Below are 20,053 nucleotides of genomic sequence, written 5' to 3'. Positions count from 1 at the left end.
CTCGCGAAATTGAGCGAGGTTACGGAAGCCGAAAGGATTGGGCCAAGCTTCTCTGGAGCTAAGTGACGACTGCGGCTTTGAGGTAGTGATGTGTGAAGCAAGTTTGCTTTGTAAAATTTCCGAGGTATTAGTACATTGAAATGGCCCGAACTCTAATCTGTGGTAGATAATAATTCATCCTCTTATTTAGTGAGGCACTTCTAAGTGCGAGTGTTAGGAGGAGAACTCCAAACGGGTTACAAAGTTTCTTCCCTCCAAGTGTTCGCTGCATAAGTCACTACCTGCGCCTCAGGCATAATCACGTTAAAACGACTGCTCTGGGAGATTTCCTGGTGGGCTAAAGGGCAGAAGAAAGGCAGGACACTAACATTTACTAAACTCTGGAGCTGTGTTCTCTAGCCATACCCTGTTCACTATTAGTGATTTTAGGGTTAAAACCAGAATGGCCTTAATGCCTACATGTACGCATATATACATTCTTTTTTATTTCTTCAGTTTAAGTGGTTTCTCAAATTTTAGTGCCCATAAGGTTTACTGTATAGTGTGTACACTAAAGTCAATATGCTATACTTAGGGGTAATTCAAGTGATTTTTCAAAGGTAATTGTGACAGGCTCCCCCCCCCACCTTACTTACTGACTTGGGAACCTAACCACTGTACCTCATCGTACATTCATTTTGGAGATTGAGGAAACAGGCCCAGAGACTCTCAATATATTTGCTCAATATCACCAGCTGGCAAAAGACTAGTCTGAATTTCAACCTACGACGGAATAGGTCTTCACTGGCAGAGTTGCTGGAGGAAGTACATATAGAAGGTCTAACTTACTCTAATATTGAAATAATGTGGCTTTGTTTTATTACAATATATTAAAGTCGGTATTACTTAAGTTGTGTAGTTTAGCCTAGTCCTCTTGAACAAAAATAAATAGGAGCAGTTATTCTGCCACCTTCTGTAGCTTTGCATATTTGGGCAGATTAGTTTGCCTTTCATTGTCTCACCACCCAGCCAGAGTATAGTGAATGCCTTCACACTATTTTGGTTTACAATTACAGGTGTATTTGAATTCATTTTCTGCTGGGATGGGTACCTTTGACTTTGAAGGGGACAGGGTATGGGATCTTTGAGGTAGGACTGGAGGGAGAGAGGAGAGAAAGTGAGGAACTAGTTTTGCTTCTTATCTTGGAGAAACCAGTCCCACAGATGGAGGACATCAAGGTGGACATAGAAAGAAGACACTTTTATTTTCACTTCTTGATTTAAGTTTTTTGGTTATTGGTTTGACTGTTAAAATTATTTTAAAAATATTTTACAAGTCATTTTTCCACATTAAGCAGTACGAGTGATTAAGTGAATATATGGGAGGTAAGAGAGGGCAGGGCATTCAAGACAATCATATCCTTGGTGTCTTCACCCTGGGCCTATTTTTACTGTGATGTCAAATTCCATTTCTAAATAAACATATATGTACATCTTTTAACAAATGCTCTCTAGGCCCTGGAGATATAAAGATAAACAGAACAAAACGAAACAAAAAAAAACCTGGTTCTTGCCTGGCACACAGTTCAGTGGAGGAGTAGACATAAGAAGAAACAAATACGGCACAGTGGTAAGTACTATTGTTGTGGATACCTGCTATGTGTCTGCTTAGTTCCCTTTTTTTTTTTTTTTTCTGGGAAATGAGGTAGTGGGAACTGATGAAGGTAAGAGAGGAGGGGAGGAGGCAAGTATGTGCACTTCAGGATGAGGGAGCAATAGGATTAAAGGAGTAGAGATGTGAAAAAGCAAAATGCTTTCTGGAGACTGCAAGATTGAAATTAAGTTAGGGATATTTTAGTTATGGACATTTTGGTTGTTTAAGTGTGTCATTTCAGGTATTTTTCCTATAACGAGGCCACTTGGTTTCATTCATAAGTACGAGGTGCAAGAGGTTTAGATTACAGCTTTGTTACCGTATAAGGTAGCTTTGTTCTATTCAAAGTTCTATTTGAGGGACTTCCCTGGCGGTCCAGGGGTAAGACTCTGAGCTTCCACTGCAGAGGACGCGGGTTTGATCCCCAGTCAGGGAACTAAGATCCTACATGCCTTGCGGTGCAGCCAAAAAAAAAAAAACTAAACACCCTCTCCCAAAAAAATCCCAAAGTTCTATTCAAAGTCCCCCTAAATTGACTCAAGAAAGAGTGAAGAATAGTAAATGGAAAGTATGGCTAGACCAGCCAAAAATCCATCCTCGTTATTAAAGAAATAATTTAAACTACAAGCCCTGTGATTAGGGTTGGTACATCTGCATTCATTCAGTAATCTTTGTTTCCACCACCTTCTCTTTTCATTTTTTTCTATCACAGACCAAGACATCTCTTTAAGAAAAACATTGCTAGTCTAGTATTTATCCACTTGAGTGTGCTCTAAGATCATTATGAGTATCAGATTTTCAACCCTTTACCAGAAAACCAACTGCCAATTAAACAAAGATTCAGGGATGGGAAACTGTGACCTATCATATAAAGTCATTTTAAGATAGTTGTGTCTCTAACACCTTCTCCATTTTTTAGTTACTGGTAAATGTTTTGAGGATATTATTTTAATGTAAATCAGTTCATATATCATTGTCTAAGATTGATTAGCTCAGTCATTTTGAATTACTTTTTCCAAGAGGAAAGATCATTGGTTTTAGTTCCAGTCTCGGCTGGTTAGATTGAACAGACCCATGGGTGAATACTGCACAACTCCAGGGAAGGGTGGTGGTGGTGGTACTGGTGCATTTACATCATAATCCATGTACAATACACATGGCACTTACAGAGATGTGCAATGCTTGATCATACACAGTGGCCACCTGCATTGCTATTCCCAGCCAGCTATTTATCCATGTTGTTTACAAAAAGGACTTGGAAATAGAATGAGGATATTTAAGAAAAAATCCATCATGATTGTTGAAAAAACAAACCAGTTGAAAGATGTGTAGAATACTTGCATGGAATAGATAGGTCAGTATGCTTACTCTCAGGTACTTTGTCATGACTGCTTATAAAGATACGTGCGCACACACACACACTTCTTAGATTCTCATTTTGTGGCAATTTCTCAGAATACTGTGCAAGAGAACATGTCAAGGTTATAACCAAGAAAAATTGACAGCTTAATTGATGCTAAATAAATAATATTCCTTGTCAATACATTCTGGGTTGGTTTGATACTCATTTTTAATGCATTTGGGTGTTTCTTTGAAAAAGAGTAGTTGATCATCTTTTTATTAATTTTTTTCTTTTTGGCCCCACTGTGCAGCTTGTGGGATTTTAGGTCCCCGACCAGGGACTGAACCTGCACCCTTGGCAGGGAGAGTGCAGAGTCCTAACCACTGGACCTCCAGGGAATTCCTTGATCTTTTTCTTTTTTTTTTTAATTGCGGTACGCCGGCCTCTCACTGTTGTGGCCTCTCCCGTTGCGGAGCACAGGCTCTGGACGTGCAGGCTCAGTGGCCATGGCTCACGGGCCTAGCCGCTCCGCGGCATGTGGGATCTTCCTGGACCGGGGCACGAACCCGTGTCCCCTGCATCATCAGGCGGACTCTCAACCACTGCGCCACCAGGGAAGCCCCCTGATGATCTTTTTAAAAAAATTTATTTTATTTATTAAACTATAGTTGATTTACAATATTGTATTAGTTTCAGGTGTACAGCTTCAGATTCTTTTCCATTATAGGTTTTTACAAGATATTGAATATAGTTCCATGTGCTATACAGTAAATCCTTGTTGTGATCATCTTTTAATTATTAAACAGTAACTCCTTTTCATTTTATTGATGGCAACACCAAAGAAGAATTTCAGAGACTAGAAATGTATTATTGCATTAGTATATTTCCCTCCTTAATGGAATCCATTGGAAGAGCCAACCTATCTGGGTAAAGATTCAACTTTGATCCTACTCACTTTAGATATGACATTTTATTATTGGTAGACATAAAGTCGTCAATTTTCCAAATGCAATTAATTGAATGAATTAATTAATTCATCCAGCAAATATTTTTTGAGGGTTAGGCAGTCTTTCAAATGTTAGGGATATAATAGTGGAAAAATACACCAAGATTCCTGCCTTCATGGAGCTTACATTCACAGACAATGAATAATAAACATAATAAGTGAATGTTAGACGGTGTTGAATCCTATAGAAAAAGAAGAAAGTCAGGGTTAGGGGCATTGGAAGTGAAGACGGTTGGGTGTAGTACTTTTAAATAGAATGGTCAGGGCAGGTCTCATTGAGAAGATGACATCTGAGCAAAGACTTGAAGGAGATGAAGGAATTAGTCATTCAGCTTATTTGGGAGAAGAAAGTTCCAGGCAGAGGGAACAGCCAGAACAGAGGTCCTAAGGCAGGTGAGTACTTGGTATATTGGGGACAGCAGGGAAGACAGTGTGGTAGGAACAGGGTGAGAATGGAGGTGCAGGATTTGTAGGCTATTGGAAGAACTGGCTTTTACTCTTTGTGGAATAGGAGTTGTTTCAGGGTTTTAAGCAGAAAGGTATTATGACTTTCATTATAAAAGGATCATTTTGGCTGCCATATAGGCTGGAGTTAACTAAATACCTATTGCTTTTAATGGAAAGGAAAAAGTTTTATAGAAGGCTATCTTTGATTTCTTGGAAAACATAATTTCTTTTTAAAGTTTATCCATGATTGCATAGAATGAGAATATGAAGTTTTAATGGCTGCAAGAAGATTAAGAGTGTGAGCAACTATTACCACAATATAGGGAGTTATCATAGTGGGAACAGTTTAGCCCAAGAGTCCTGGTTGTATTTTGGGAGCAGACCATATTATCTCCCAAGCCTCTCTTGTCACCTTTAAAACTCAGGGATTGGACACAATGAACTTTCAGATCTAACCTTTAACATTCTCTGCCTGTGATAAAAACAGTCCAAGTGCTAAAACTGCATGTGTATCTTTAAGCCACTATGCTTCTTTTTATATGAAGAAGGTAGGGAGTTCTTTTCCTTTCATATTGCATTGCTGGTAAGTGTGGGTTCTTACTGTGGATAGTCCCTTTAAATGGATGAGATTCTCTAGTTTCAATTGGTTGTGGATAGAAAAGAGACCAGCCACAGAAGTCACAGACATTGGTTAGTCACTCTCAGGAAGCCTGAGTGTGACAGTTCCATGAGGTAGTCATTGCACTGGGGGATCCTGTTTTTCAAGTGCAGAAATTAATTAGACACTGATTTAGAAACCTCATTGATGATGTTTAATGGTGAAATATAAATGTCATGTGCACCAGAAACTCATGGAGTATCAATATATTCTCCCATGAGAAGCCAGCTCTTGTCAGTAGAAGTTTGTTTGTGAGCCTGAAATCAGAGCAAAAGCAGGCTGTTGGGTGATTTTAATGACTAATTCCATCAAACTATGTAGTCTTATGCATTTATTTCCTCTATATGAGTATTCTGCTAAGGCTGTCCGATACTCTGCTCACCTAGGAACCCCCTCTGTCTCTCCCTCTTTCTCTCTCCCCCACCCTCCTTCTCTTTCCTTCTCTCCCTGTCTTTCTCTCCCTCTCTCTCTCTCTCTTCCTGCCTCATATATATATATATATATATATACATATTTATATAGTGTCCATATATATAATATATATTAGTTATATTCTCCATATATGTCATTATACATATGTAATTATAGTTTCTGTTTTTGAAACAGTTTTCAAAGATATTTTTTAACCTTTTGTGAAATGGAAGCCCAATGTACAAAACAGGTAACAACATAACTATCTTTGTTGGAACATTGACAGGAAGATATTCAGCAATCTATTAACACCTCCCCCATTTCTCCCTGCCTTGCCATGGCTGGAGAGGTACCTTTAAGGAATATCTCAGACGTGTTAGCAGATTACTCCTTCAGGCAGGGTTCAATATCATTGATTATGTTTCAGCTTAAGTTATACTCATATTCTACTCATTGTTCTCTATGTCTATACTGTAGTCTCTCTGGAATTGTATATTTTTCAAAGTTTCCAGCCATACACACACTTTCTTTTCTGCTTGTAACCACTTCCACAGGTGGTGATTCTTGTTCATTGTGCTTTGATTCTTCCTGGTTTCACTTTTTTAGAAAGTAATCTGGTTTCCAAGTTCAGGAGGGTTACATTCTGTGCCCTAATAAATTTCACTATGAAACCCTTTATGATCTGGTCTCTGCCTACGTATCCTACCTCATTTTCAATCCTTTCCATCATCATCGGGATTCAACCACATGGATTTTCTGATATTTTCTAAACACTCCAAGTTTTTCCCAGTTCAGAGCTTTTGTACTTGCTGTTTTGAAATGCTCTTCCCTTACTTTTCTTTATTTTATTTTTTTAAATATTCAGGTCTTAGTTTGAAGGAGACCTCTTCTGTCTTACAGCACTCCATTTATTTCCATCATAACAGTTATCATAATTTATTTTCTTACCAATTATTTGTCTTCCCCACTAAAATATAAGTCCATGAGGACAGGACCATATCTATCTTGTTCATGACTGTGTACTCAATAGCTAGCTCAGTGCCTGGCACATATATTTGAGTGAATGAATGACAATATACAAATATTTACATGCAGATATCACACTCAGAGTAAGGGATTAGACATAGTATGTCATATGTGTCACATATACGGCTGAGCAAGGCTTAATTAATCAGGTTGCTGAAGGGGACCTGGAAATAATTTCCAATTCTGGGCCATGGGACCACCTTTTGCTTTGGGAGGTAGTTATGGCAAGCAAAACATGTCATCTGGAAATTATAGCAACAGACAAAAGGTGGTATTCCAAAAAAGTGGTTCATATTATTGGTTCAGCATGGAATAAAAGTGTTTTCTGGACAGGTGAAGGGAGCATGGTAACTGGATACTCCAGAAGCAGATGGGTTGATTTTTTAAAAAAACTTCAAGGGAGTTCTTTTCTCTTTTTGCTCAATTATGAGTTAAGCAGTGTGATAGCTAAAAAAGCAAATGTAATTTTCTTTCTTCCTCCCTTTATATTTTTCTTCTCCCTGGTTTACATTTGGTTATTGTCTTTTATCATGTAATAATCTTTGTTGATTTCATTGTATCTGTGATTAAGGACTGCCCTCTCTGAGGTGTGACTAGGAATAATCTCTCTGCAGTATTCTGTGTATATAGGACAAATATCTGCATGCGTGTTGTATTAGTCAGGGTTCTCCAGAGAAACAGAAACAGTAGGATGTATGTATATATATAGAAAGTGATTTATTTTAAGGAATTGGCTCATGTGATTATGGCGTCTGACAAGTCCAAAATATGCAGGGTGGGCTGGCAGGAGAGCTGATGCTGCAGTTCAAGTCTAAAGGCAGAATTCTCTGCTGGCAGAATTCTCTCTTGATTGAGGGAGGTCAGACTACAGTGCTAGTCTGGCCTTCAACTGATTGGATGAAGCCCACCCACATTATGGAGGGCATTCTGTTTTACTCAAAAATCCACCAACTTAAATGTTAATTTCATCCCAAAGCACCCTCACAGAAATATCCAGAATGTTTGGCTACATATCCAGGCACCATGGCCCAGCCAAATTGACACATAAAATAACTATCACAAATGTGTTGTACTTCAATGCCACATTTTAAGACAATGATGCTTAATTGGAATAGTACAACTCCATGATGGCAAAGCATCTAGAGACCATGTTATGTGAAGAACAGTTGAAGGGATAGGGAATGGTTAGAAACTCGGCATTGAATAAAGAAAAAAGAGTGAAGAGAATTGAGGACAGTCTCAGAGACCTCTGGGACAACATTAAACACACCAACATTCAAATTATAGAGGTACTAGAAGAAAAAGAGAAAAGAGAGGGTCTGAGAAAATATTTGAAGAGATTACAGTTGAAAACTTTCCTAACATGGGAAAGGAAATAGTCAATCAAGTCCAGTAAGTACAGAGCGTCCCATACAGGATAAATCCAAAAGAAACACGCCAAGACACATATTAATCAAACTATCAGAAATTAAATACAAAGAAAAAATGTTAAAAGCAGAAAGGAAAAAGAAACATATAACATACAATGGAATCCCCATAAGGTTAACAGCTGATCTTTCAGGAGAAACTCTGCAAGCCAGAAAGGAGTGGCAGGACATATTTAAAGTGATGAAAGGGAAAAACCTACAACCAAGATTACTCTACCCAGCAAGGGTCTCATTCAGATTCGAGGGAGACATTAAAACCTTTACAGATAAACAAAGGTTAAGAGAATTCAGTACCACCAAACCAGCTTTACAACAAATGCTAAAGGAACTTCTCTAGGCAGGAAACACAAGAGAAGGAAAAGACCTAAAATAACAAACATAAAACAATTAAGAAAATGTTAATAGGAACATACATACTGATAATTACTTTAAATGTAAATGGATTAAATGCTCCAACAAAAACACAGACTGGCTTAATGGATACAAAAACAAGACTCGTATATATGCTGTCTACAAGAGACCACTTCAGACCTAGGGACACATACAGACTGAAAGTGAGGGGATGGGAAAAGATATTCCATGCAAATGGAAATCAAAAGAAAGCTGGAGTAGCAATTCTCATATCAGACAAAATAGACTTTAAAATAAAGACTATTATAAGAGAAAAAGAAGGACACTACATAATGATCAACGGATCATTCCAAGAAGAAGATATAATAACTATAAATATTTATGCACCCAACATAGGAGCACCTCAATACATAAGGCAAATGCTAACAGCCATAAAAGGGGAAATCAGCAGTAACACAATCATAGTAGGGAACTGTAACACCCCACATTCATGGATGGACAGATCATCCAAGATGAAAATAAGGAAACACAAGCTTTGAATGACACATTAAACAAGATGGACTTAACTGATATTTATGGGACTTTCCATCCAAAAACAATAGAATACAATTTCTTCTCAAGTGCTCATGGCACATTCTCCAGGATAGATCATATCTTGAGTCACAAATCAAGCCTTGGTAAATGTAAGAAAATTGTAATCGTATCAAGTATCTTTTCCAACCACAACGCTATGAGACTAGATATCAATTACAGGGAAAAAACTGTAAAAAATACAAACACATGGAGGCTAAAGAATACGCTACTAAATAACCAGGAAATCACTGAAGAAATCAAAGAGAAAATAAAAAAATAAATAGAAACAAATGCAATGAAAACACAATGACCCAAAACCTATGGGATGCAGCAAATGCAGTTCTAAGAGGGAAGTTTAGAGCAATGCAATCCTACCTCAAAAAACAAGAAAAATCTCAAATAAACCTAACCTTGTCCCTAAAGCAATTAGAGAAAGAAGAACAAAAAATCCCAAAGTTAGCAGAAGGAAAGAAATCATAAAGAGCAGATCAGAAATAAATGAAAAAGAAATGAAGGAAACGATAGCAAAGATCAATAAAACTAAAATCTGGTTCTTTGAGAAAAAGAAAAAGTCTCACAACCTTCTGAGACTGAACCAGGAAGAACTAGAAAATATAAACAGACCAATCACAAGCACTGAAATTGAAACTGTGATTAAAACTTCCAACAAACAAAAGCCCAGGACCAGATGGCTTCACAGGCAAATTCTATCAAACGTTTAGAGAAGAGCTAACACCTATCCTTCTCAAACTCTCCCAAAATATAACAGAGGGAGGAATACTCCCAAACTCATTCTAAGGCCAGCATCACCCTGATACCAAAACCAGACAAAGATGTCACAAAGAAAGAAAACTACAGGCCAGTATCTCTGATGAACATAGCTGCAAAAATCCACAACAAAATACTAGCAAGCAGAATCCAACAGCACATTAAAAGGATCATACACCATGAACAAGTGGGGTTTATCCCAGGAATGCAAGGATTCTTCAATATACGCAAATCAATGTGCTACAGCATATTAACAAACTTAAGGGGAAAACCATATGATCATTTCAATAGATGCAGAAAAATCTTTTGACAAAATTCAACACCTATTGATAAAAGCCCTCCAGAAAGCAGGCATAGAGGTAACTTACCTGAACATACTAAAGGCCATATATGACAAACCCACAGCCTACATCATTCTCAATGGTGAAAAACAAACCCTTTCCTCTACGATCAGGAACAAGACAAGGTTGCCCACTCTCACCACTGTTATTCAACATAGTTTTGGAAGTTTTAGCCACAGCAATCAGAGAAGAAAAATAAATAAAAGGAATCCAAATTTGAAAAGAAGAAGTAAAGCTGTCACTCTTTGCAGACGACATGATACTATACATAGAGAATCCTAAAGATGCTACCAGAAAACTACTAGAGCTAATCAATGAATTTGGTAAAGTAGCAGGATACAAAATTAACACACAGAAATCTCTTGCATTCCTATACACTAATGATGAAAAACCTGAAAGTGAAATCAAGGAAACACTCCCATTTACCATTGGAACATGAGAATAAAATAAGTAGGAATAAACCTACCTAAGGGGACAAAAGACCTGCATGCAGAAAACCCTAAGACACTGATGAAAGAAATTAAAGATGATACAAATAGATGGAGAGATATACCATGTTCTTGGATTGGAAAAATCAAGATTGTGAAAATGCCTATACTACCCAAAGCAATCGCTGATTCAGTGCAGTCCCTATCAAACTACCAATGGCATTTTTCACAGAACTAGAACAAAAAATTGCATAATTTCTATGGAAGCACCAAAGACCCCAAATAGCCAAAGAAATCTTGAGAAAGAAAAACGGAGCTGGAGGAATCAGGCTCCTTGACTTTAGACTATACTACAAAGCTTCACTAATCAAGACAGTATGGTACTTGCACAAAAACAGAAATATAGATCAATGGAACAGGATAGAAAGCCCAGAGATAAACCCACGCAGATATGGTCACCTTATTTTTGATAAAGGAAGCAAGAGTATACAGTGGAGAAAAGCCTCTTCAATAAGTGGTGCTGGGAAAACTGGACAGCTACATTTTAAAGAATGAAATTAGAAAACTCCCTAACACCATAACCAAAAATAAACTCAAAATGGATTAAAGACCTGAATGTAAGGCCAGGTATTTTAAAAACTCTTAGAGGAAAACATAGAACACTCTATGATATTAATCACGGCAAGATCCGTTTTGACCCACCTCCAGAGAAATGGAAATAAAAACAAAGATAAATAAATGGGACCTAATGAAACTTAAATGCTTTTGCACAGCAAAGGAAACCATAAACAAGATGAAAAGACAACCCTCAGAATGGGAGAAAATATTTGCAAACTAAGCAACTGACAAAGGGTTAATCTCCAAAATATCCAAGCAGCTCATGCAGCTCAATAACAAAAAAACAAAAAACCGAATGCTAAAATGGGCAGAAGATCTAAATAGACATTTGTCCAAAGAAGATATACAGACTGCCAACAAACACATGAAAGAATGCTCAACATCACTAATCATTAGAGAAATGCAAATCAAAACTACAATGAGGTATCACTTCACAACGGTTAGAATGGCCATCATCAAAAAATCTACAAAGGGGCTTCCCTGGTGGCGTAGTGGTTGGGAGTCTGCCTGCCGATGCGGGGGATGCGGGTTCATGCCCCAGTCTGGGAAGATCCCACATGCTGTGGAGCGGCTAGGCCTGTGGGCCATGGCCACTGAGCCTGCGCGTCCAGAGCCTGTGCCCCGCAACGGGAGAGGCCACAACAGTGAGAGGCCCACGTACCACAAAAAAAAAAAAAAAAAAAAAAAAAGAAGCTTTATTGCCGAAAAAATGCTTACCATCATCTGACAATGCAGAATTGTAACAAACCATATATCTGTGAAGCACAATAAAGTGAAATGTAGTAAAACAAGGTATGCCTGTAAATTAATTGCCTACCAGAACAAAGCTCAGTTCCCTTTAATGAAACACAAAAATCACTCAACAATAAAATTCTTCATATTCAACATTCATCAAAAATTGCTAGACACGTGGAAAATCATGAAAATGTGACCCATAGCCAGGTGAAAAAATCCATCAATAGAACCAGACCAAGAAATGACAGAGCTGATGGAATTAACAGACAAGGACGCTTAAAGCAGTTATTATAAATATATATAAAAATTTGTAATGGTAATGGAGATAGAGGCAAGAAAAGGGAGCTTTGTTATTTTCTATGTAAATGAAATGAATTCCCTTGGAATGAATTCTGGGGCAAGTATAGGGAGAGGAGAGAATGGTGGTAAATCCTTCTTCCTGTCTTCCTCCGATGGGTTTACTATCTATGAATCACCCTTTCTTTCTGGGACTTTGGTAGGTTTGCTGAGGTTCACCACACTATGACAACTGGAGAGCAATGGAACAGAGAATTCTGAAGAGATGGTATGGCACAGCAAGTGCCTGCTGACAACCATAGAACCTTTGTGGTCCAAGAGGTATAGGAAAAAACAGTGAATTTCTTTGTGTCCACAAGAAAGGGCCCAGAATATAGGTGAGAAAGACAGACTTAGCAGACTTGCAGGAGGTTTACCAGTCTTTCAGCCTGGGTGAGAAGAATCCCACGGAGATGGGAGAAGGTAAGAAGAGGATGCTGCCACATCCCAATGGATAATCAACAACACAGTGGTGAAACATGATCTCCAAGGATACCAGTTTCCAAAAATGAGACCAATTAAAATACAAAGTGGATAACCCTTCTACCCAGATGTCATAGTGGCATATTAAGTTCCCCAGCTCAGCAACAATCAGGGTAGAGGAGGAGGACAAAGGGAAAGTAATCTTAAATAGGAATGAGTTTTCATTTTGGTACATCTTAGTTTTTTGTTAAGCAGGCTAAAAAAATGATCTCCTGCTCCCCAGTTGCTTTTCTAATCATCTAGCTTTAGATTTGTCACTGGATAATTTTAGAGATGTACTCATTTCTGTAGAGGAATAAATGTGAAGCCAGCCTATAAACCTATGAGAAGTTAATGTGCTTTGTGTAGATAAGCGATTTAAAAACTAATATGTAGGTACATTATTGAGAGGAAAGGTAAAAGGGCGCAGTAGAAAGCTAAAAATAGATGATTTTCTGTATCATTTTCGAGATGTGATATTAAGTACTTGCATTCTTTGCTTTGTCTTATCAGCAAATACACAGCTGCAAAAAAACCCACAAAACTCCATTTACCCTATAAATGTGATCTGAAAGAACTAAATCCTGTGTCTACCTGGTTAAAGCTTTTCTTCCTTAAAACAGGATGATTTAAGGGGAATATACATCTAGGCTCAGCCTTAGTAGTCCCTTGCCACTCACATGGTTAAATTTACTGTGGATTGCAAGTTCATGTAGTGTCCCTGGCTAAAATATAGAAGCTCTACTAATATTACCTCATCATACTATAATTTCTCTGGGACATAGACTTTCATTTCTTCAAGATTTGATTTTAAAATGTTATCTAGTTTTTAGGTCACTTGAACTTTGTTGGTTCTCAGTTTCTAAAATAATCCAGGCCTTTCCAGCTTTAAATTTCTGTGATAGTGTGATTTATGTTTGAAAAGAAAAATACTTCCTTTTCAAAGAAAAATACCCCAAAGTATAATTTTATCATTATTAGCACCAAATTGGGACTTCCCTGGTGGCACAATGGTTAAGAATCCGCCTGCCAGTGCAGGGGACACAGGTTCGAGCCCTGGTTCTGGTAGATCCCACATGCCGCGGAGCAACTAAGCCTGTGCACCACAACTACTGAAGCCCACGTGCCTAGAGCCTGTGCTCCACAACAAGAGAAGCCACCGCGGGGAGAAGCCCTTGCACCGCAATGAAGAGTAGCTCCTGCTTGGCACAACTGGAGAAAGCCTGCACACAGCAATGAAGACCCAACGCAACCAAAAATAAATAAACAAATAATTTTAAAAAAACCACCATATTGACTCATTAATTCATCTTTCTATGCCAATAGTTTGGAAAGAAGTGACACTAACAACTAAAAAAGAAATGGCTCCCTTTTGTTCAAGAATTGGTGACCTAAAGAGAATGCTTATGTTGTGCACTACTTATAGATCTAGAAAGCTAATATAAATGTTTAATAGCACAACAAATCAAATTATTGCAAGATGAGAAGTTTTATATACATACTTACATGGATAGCAGTATCTACATATATGTTCATATAAATATATATATATATATGAATAAGTGTGTCATGGCTTCATTGGCATAAAATGTGGAAATTGGAAGAAAGGTGGAAGTTTTTACCATATTTTTCTAATGCTATGTGGTCAACCTAAACTGGTGGATTCATATATTCCTGAACATCATGATAATTAGAGCTGAGAAGTGAATTAGATTACCAAATAGGCCTCAGTAGTCATTTGTTTTCTTTTGGCTGCCTAACATCCATTTTTCCTAATTTGGGTAACAGTACCCACTTTTTCCCCACCCTCTGTCCTTGGGCTTTGTGTGGCCTAAACAACTGAGTCTAAGAATGGCATGTGATTCAGTACAGGCCAATCATCATGTTTCATTCCTCTGATTAAATTGATTGGTTTAGGAATGGGCAGGTGACTTGATTTAGTCCACTGAGAGTTAAGCCCAGGAACTCTGATTAAACTGTTGAAAGGACCTTGTGTTTTTTACCTTATTATTTTTATTTTATTTTATTATTCTTTTAGTATTTTTTCTGGACTTCAACCTGAAACTGCTATCAGATATCTTGCCACTTTGAATAAAGTCTACACATAAGAGAACAGAGCTGAGAGATGGAAAGATGCTGAATCCCAATGACATCCTTTGAAATGCTGGGTGAAACTGGGCCTGAAGATAGAGCTACCTCTATAGTTTTCAGATACTTAAGTCAATAAATACTCTTGTTTGCTTAGATAACCTTGAGTTAGATTTTATATTACCTCCAAAAGAGTACTATATTGGATATTTTCCATTTGCCCTCCAAATTCACTCTCTACTCTTCTCTATCCTCTCTGTGCCCCAGTGGACTAACCTATCTGAATTGCATCAAAGAGTTCTGTTGCCCTCTGGTTTCTGGTTGTGTTCAGCCAATGGAAGTCTCTCTGGAGACTGAAGTCAGGGCAATTATTCCCCATTTATTCCTAGGGGCTCTCACTGGTAGATACAAATAGGTTGGCTGGTCCTTCTTGCAGAGGCTGTAGATCCTGTCAAGCGTCCTTCTCTCTCCAGATTTGAGTAGCTTTTTTCTCCCTTCACACCATCTGATGTAGGGGAGTAATACCTCCCCACAATTGCTAGTCCTGGATTAAAACATTATGCTTAATTGATTTCCTGTAACCCTTCCCATACTTTTGTAGTCTCTCTATTAAATTCTCCTCAGTTATCCAGTTTGAGGCAAATCCAGAGCCATCTCTTTCTGCCAGAACCTGAGTGATACATACTCCATTTGGTCTTCAAAATAGAGGAAAATGAGGTAGTTTTAAAAGACATAATCAGATTTGCCCTTGGAATAATTTATTGCTTGGTGGTGAATGCTCAGTTGAGTATCACAACAAGGCTTTAGACTTTTTGCAATGCATTAAAGGAAGTCTTTGGTAAAGGGAACTGAGGCCTGTTGGCATCTATATGAGCTAGGACTTACCTTAAGATTTTGGATTCTTTTCCAGTCTGTCACTCCCAGAAACTACCTTGTAGTGCAACCATGGTGGGATTCTTCTTTTTTATCCATAGTAGCTCTAAGTAAGCATCACAATGCTCTCACAAACTTACATTTTCACTTCTGCAGGTCTAAGAAGAGGGCTACTTGAATTTCTGTGAATAAATGAATAAAGAAATAATCTAGAAATACACACCAAATTAAATGGCAGCAATCTATATTCAAGTAAAGCATTCATTTACATTCATTGAATTTATGTCCTGTGATTATTTGCTTTAATTTTTTTAGTACCGTCTATGTAAAAAGGGTTTCCTGAGAAAATTAACAATATTAATAAAACTAGCAGGTTTATGTTAAAAACTACTCAGGAGAACAAACCTTCCATGGGTCTTTATATACTTCAGAAGGACATAGCTGTAAATATGCCAATTTCAAATTATTCATTGAAGTAATTTCTCAACTAGGTATCATATAATTACTGCATGTATTTTAAGTAGTAAGTTTACTTTAATGTAATTTATCTTTTAAACTTTTTACCACGTTAGCCTTTTCTTCAGTTAGTCTGAATGATGAGCACTGATGAGCTTTTTTAGTGATAAAGTGTTAAAAGAATTAACCATACTGAATATACATAATAGAGTTGTAGCAGGTAGATATTCAGTATTAGTCTGAGGGTATGGAGTATATTCAGTAGTCAAGATGAAGCAAAATATTATTTATACTTTAAGTTGAGAACACTTTACTAAGTCAGTCAAGATACTTTCCACCTCATCTAGGTTTTCCTGACTCTTCACTTACAGCACAATTTTTACACTGGACAGCAGTTCAAACTAATAATAAGTATATGGTTGCTATATTTTTTTCGAACTATAACATCTGTTTATGGTGATAATGGAACAAAATATTTGAAATTGCCCCAACCTAAGGAAAAAAAATCTAAGCCATAAGGTTGCTATGTGTACAATGTTTTATGTGTAACACATTTCCTCTCAATCTCTTTTGTGAAAGGAAAATCAAAATGGAGTCAGTATTGCTAAGAGAGCTTTCTAAAATGGAGCTGGGAGACCACTGAGGAAGTGTGACTTATGTGCATCTCAGCCCAGATGGAATCTCACCTTTTGAACACTTATTGTCCTACTCAAGATACTTATCTGTCATGTACCCTAAAATAACTTGTGACAACCTATCTGCTTATTGAATCCTTACCCTAAAACAACTCATGATTCCTTAAGGACAAATATCCCCTGACTTGCATCAGAGTCAATCACAATTCTCTCGCAAGTTAACAATCTTGTGGCTTTTGTCTTTTTAAACTCCTGACTGCTTCTCTTCTTCGGAGCAGTCTTTCGGTTTCATCCGAATCGAATCTGTGTCTCCCAAATTGCAATTCTTAAGACTCCAAAGCTCTTTGTTCTTTGCAGCCTCAATACTGATTATTGTTTGACATTTTCAACAGCACAACTGCTTTAAAAGTATGTACCAGTCTCCACAGAAATCTAATAGATTTAAGAAAATATGTGTTATAATAATAGTTAATAATACCCAAGAGTTCTGTAGCATGAATTAGTGCTTCACTGTGCTAGGCACCCTTGTTGATTAAAGGGTACAATAAAATATGGTTCCTGCTTTTAAGGAGAATAAAATTTAAGAGAAGTGAGCTATTGACACTAGGCAGTATAAGAAGCCTTGACACTTCAAAGGACAGACTTGCTGAGGACTATTAGATGAAGAAAGACAGTGTGTGCAGACTGCTGGCTATGGTGGTAATCTGGGCTTTAGTCCTGGCTACATGATATGCTAGTTATATGACCTTGACTAAATATCCTGAGACAAGGTTCTCAAAATGAAGATGGTTACTTACCTGACTACCCCACAAAATCACTGGGAAGATCTGTCTTACACCCTCAACTTTTCCCACTAAATCCTTTTTTTCTTTAGTTTCCTTTGATATATTATCTAGAATTCCATCCTCAGCTGTCTTATCTTTTCAATTCTGTAATGTTTTCCAAAGAAACAGCCTGGATATACCAAAGGTCCCTTAAGCCCCACATACCCAAAAACTATATCAATAATCAGATTTATTAGAGCATGTTTAAGATGATAGCAGAATTTTCCCCGTTGTAATTTTCACACCTACGACTTCAATTACCAGTACATTTAAGTTGGGAAAATAAATAAAATTGTGGTCATATTTTCATTTTCAAAAAAGTAACACTCCAGCATCAGAGTGCAGGAAAAAAATAGAGGGAAAAGGAATGGAGCATCCAGGCAAAAGATTATGAGCTCAGGCAATGGTAGTGGGCATGCATCATAGTTAAAAAGGTATTTAGGAGGAGGATAGGCAGATTTTCTCCCTCTGTGTTTTGGAACATAGAAGCATTGGGATAATCTGATCTTTGGAGGTTTGCTAGAATTCCCTCGTGAAACCATTTTGGCCTTGTGCTTTTTGTGGGCTAGTGTTTTGAAAAACTGTCTCTATTTTATGAAAATTAGTTTGTTTCACATTTTATATACACCAGGGTTAATATTCTGAATGTATATATTTCATCTAGGTGTTACAATTTATTAGCAGAGCTGTACCATGCAAACTCTCATAATTTTTTTAAAAAATCCTGTTTTTATGGTTGTTTACTTGTCATTTCTTATTTTGTATATGTGTTTCTTTTTTGCTTGATTAATTAGCTAGTGGATTCTGTATTTTGCTAATATTTCCAAAAAACCAACATTTTAACTTTTTAATTAAATCTTTTTTTCTGTTTATAACATTATTTTTGCCTTGTTTTTAAAAGATTTTTTTTTGAGTTGGACCATTTTTAAAGTTTTTATTGAATTTGTTACAATATTGCTTCTGTTTTATGTTTTGGTTTTTTGGCTGCGAGGCATGTGGGATCTTAGCTCCCCAACCAGGGATTGAACCCACACCCCCTGCCTTGGAAGGTGAAGTCTTAACCACTGGACCTCCAGGGAAGTCCCTTTTTGCTATTATTTTTAATATTCCAATTTTTTCTGTTTTCTGGTTATTTTTGACTGCTCCCCAGTAAAATTTTATATATTTGTGAAGAATTGACATCTTTATGATATTAAATAAGTCCTATTTAAGAACAAGGAATGTCTCTCTATTAATTCAAGTGGATATTTATTTATTGTCATCCTTTCATTTTTTTCTGTATAACCATTTAAGGCTATGTTTTTTTTTTTAAAATGTAAACGGACATTTTATTTATTTATTTTTTTGAATTTTTGAATTTTATTAAATTTATTTTTTATACAGCAGGTTCTTATTAGTTATCTATTTTATACATATTAGTGTGTATACATTAATCCCAATCTCCCAAGTTGTCCCACCCCCCCGCCCCCCCCACTTTCCCCCCTTGGTGTCCATATGTTTGTTCTAGGCTATGATTTTTTTCTCTGATCTTCATTCATTAATACTGACAAATAGTGTCATCTTTTCCATTATTTTTACAAATAATTCTGAAATTTCAGTTCCCCTTTGCCTTGAGAGTTGTCTAATAGAGAGTTAATTAACTTTAGAAAGGCCTATTTATGTTTTAATTTTGCTATTAATTTCTATATTTTTTATATGAGAGAATTATTTTTGTATCATTTCTACTTTGTTAAGCTCATTGAGATTTTCTTTGGACCATAATATATTGTCTATCTTCATGAATGTTTATATGCTCTTGAAAAGAAAATGTATCAATATTTGGGATGCAAAGTCTGATGTATATTCACATACTTTATTGCTTATGTTGTTTAGGGCTTCTATATCTTTATTTTTTGTCGACTCCTCTTGGACTAAGAGTGATATATTAAAATTGTGCATTACTGTGTGCTTCTGGCTATTTCTCCTTACAGCTCTTGTAGTTTCTGCTTTATAAAGTGATTGCTATGAAATTTGGTGCATAAATATTCAAAACTATTATTTTTTTTTACATAATGACATGTCCTTTATTGTCACTTTTTTTAATGCTTAAGGTACTGAATTCTAGCTTGTCAGATATTAAGATTGCAACTCCTTCCTTCTTTTTGTTTGCTGTTTTTTTTTGTGTGTGTACCTTTGCCCATCTCTTTATATTTAAACTTTCTGAATAACTTTTAGGGATTTCTCTTATATATGGTATAGCATTGGTTTTTACCCTGTAAACTAATGTAACTTTTTCTTTTAATATATGAGTTTGAATTTGTTAATGTCATTGATAATTTTGGTGTCTGTCATTCACATTATATTATGTTTTCTTTGTTCTTTCTTTATATTGCTTTTGGTATGTAGGAAGGTTTGTATTTTTATTCCAGTGGTTACCTTTATACTAATTCTAATAATTTTCTTTATATAATGCCCTTAGTACCACTTTTTCTTACTTAAGCTTCTGTTTTGCTTATGAGTTTCAGATGCCATTTTTTGATTCTCACCTATTGCCTGTGTTGGTTCATAGACATCTTGTAATTTAGTTTTAATTGTTGACATACTTTTTTTTTCCCAATTTTTCCCATTGTTTGGCT

The 20,053-nt window shown here is 36.7% G+C and overlaps 1 long non-coding RNA gene across 1 annotated transcript; it reads left to right on the top strand.

The window, feature by feature from the left end:
- The first annotated feature begins 12 nt into the window (after positions 1-12).
- On the top strand, positions 13-14,765 carry LOC308618230. The gene is made up of 3 exons (XR_014015978.1): positions 13-82; positions 1,495-1,609; positions 14,601-14,765. It is a non-coding gene; the product is annotated as an uncharacterized lncRNA (long non-coding RNA).
- Positions 14,766-20,053: the final 5,288 nt, after the last annotated feature.

The sequence above is a fragment of the Mesoplodon bidens genome (genome assembly GCF_964165515.1).
Source record: "Mesoplodon bidens genome assembly, chromosome: 5".
NCBI classification, from domain to species: Eukaryota; Metazoa; Chordata; class Mammalia; order Artiodactyla; family Ziphiidae; genus Mesoplodon; species Mesoplodon bidens.
Note: the sequence above shows the minus strand (reverse complement) of the source record. Positions and strands in the feature narration are given on the sequence as shown.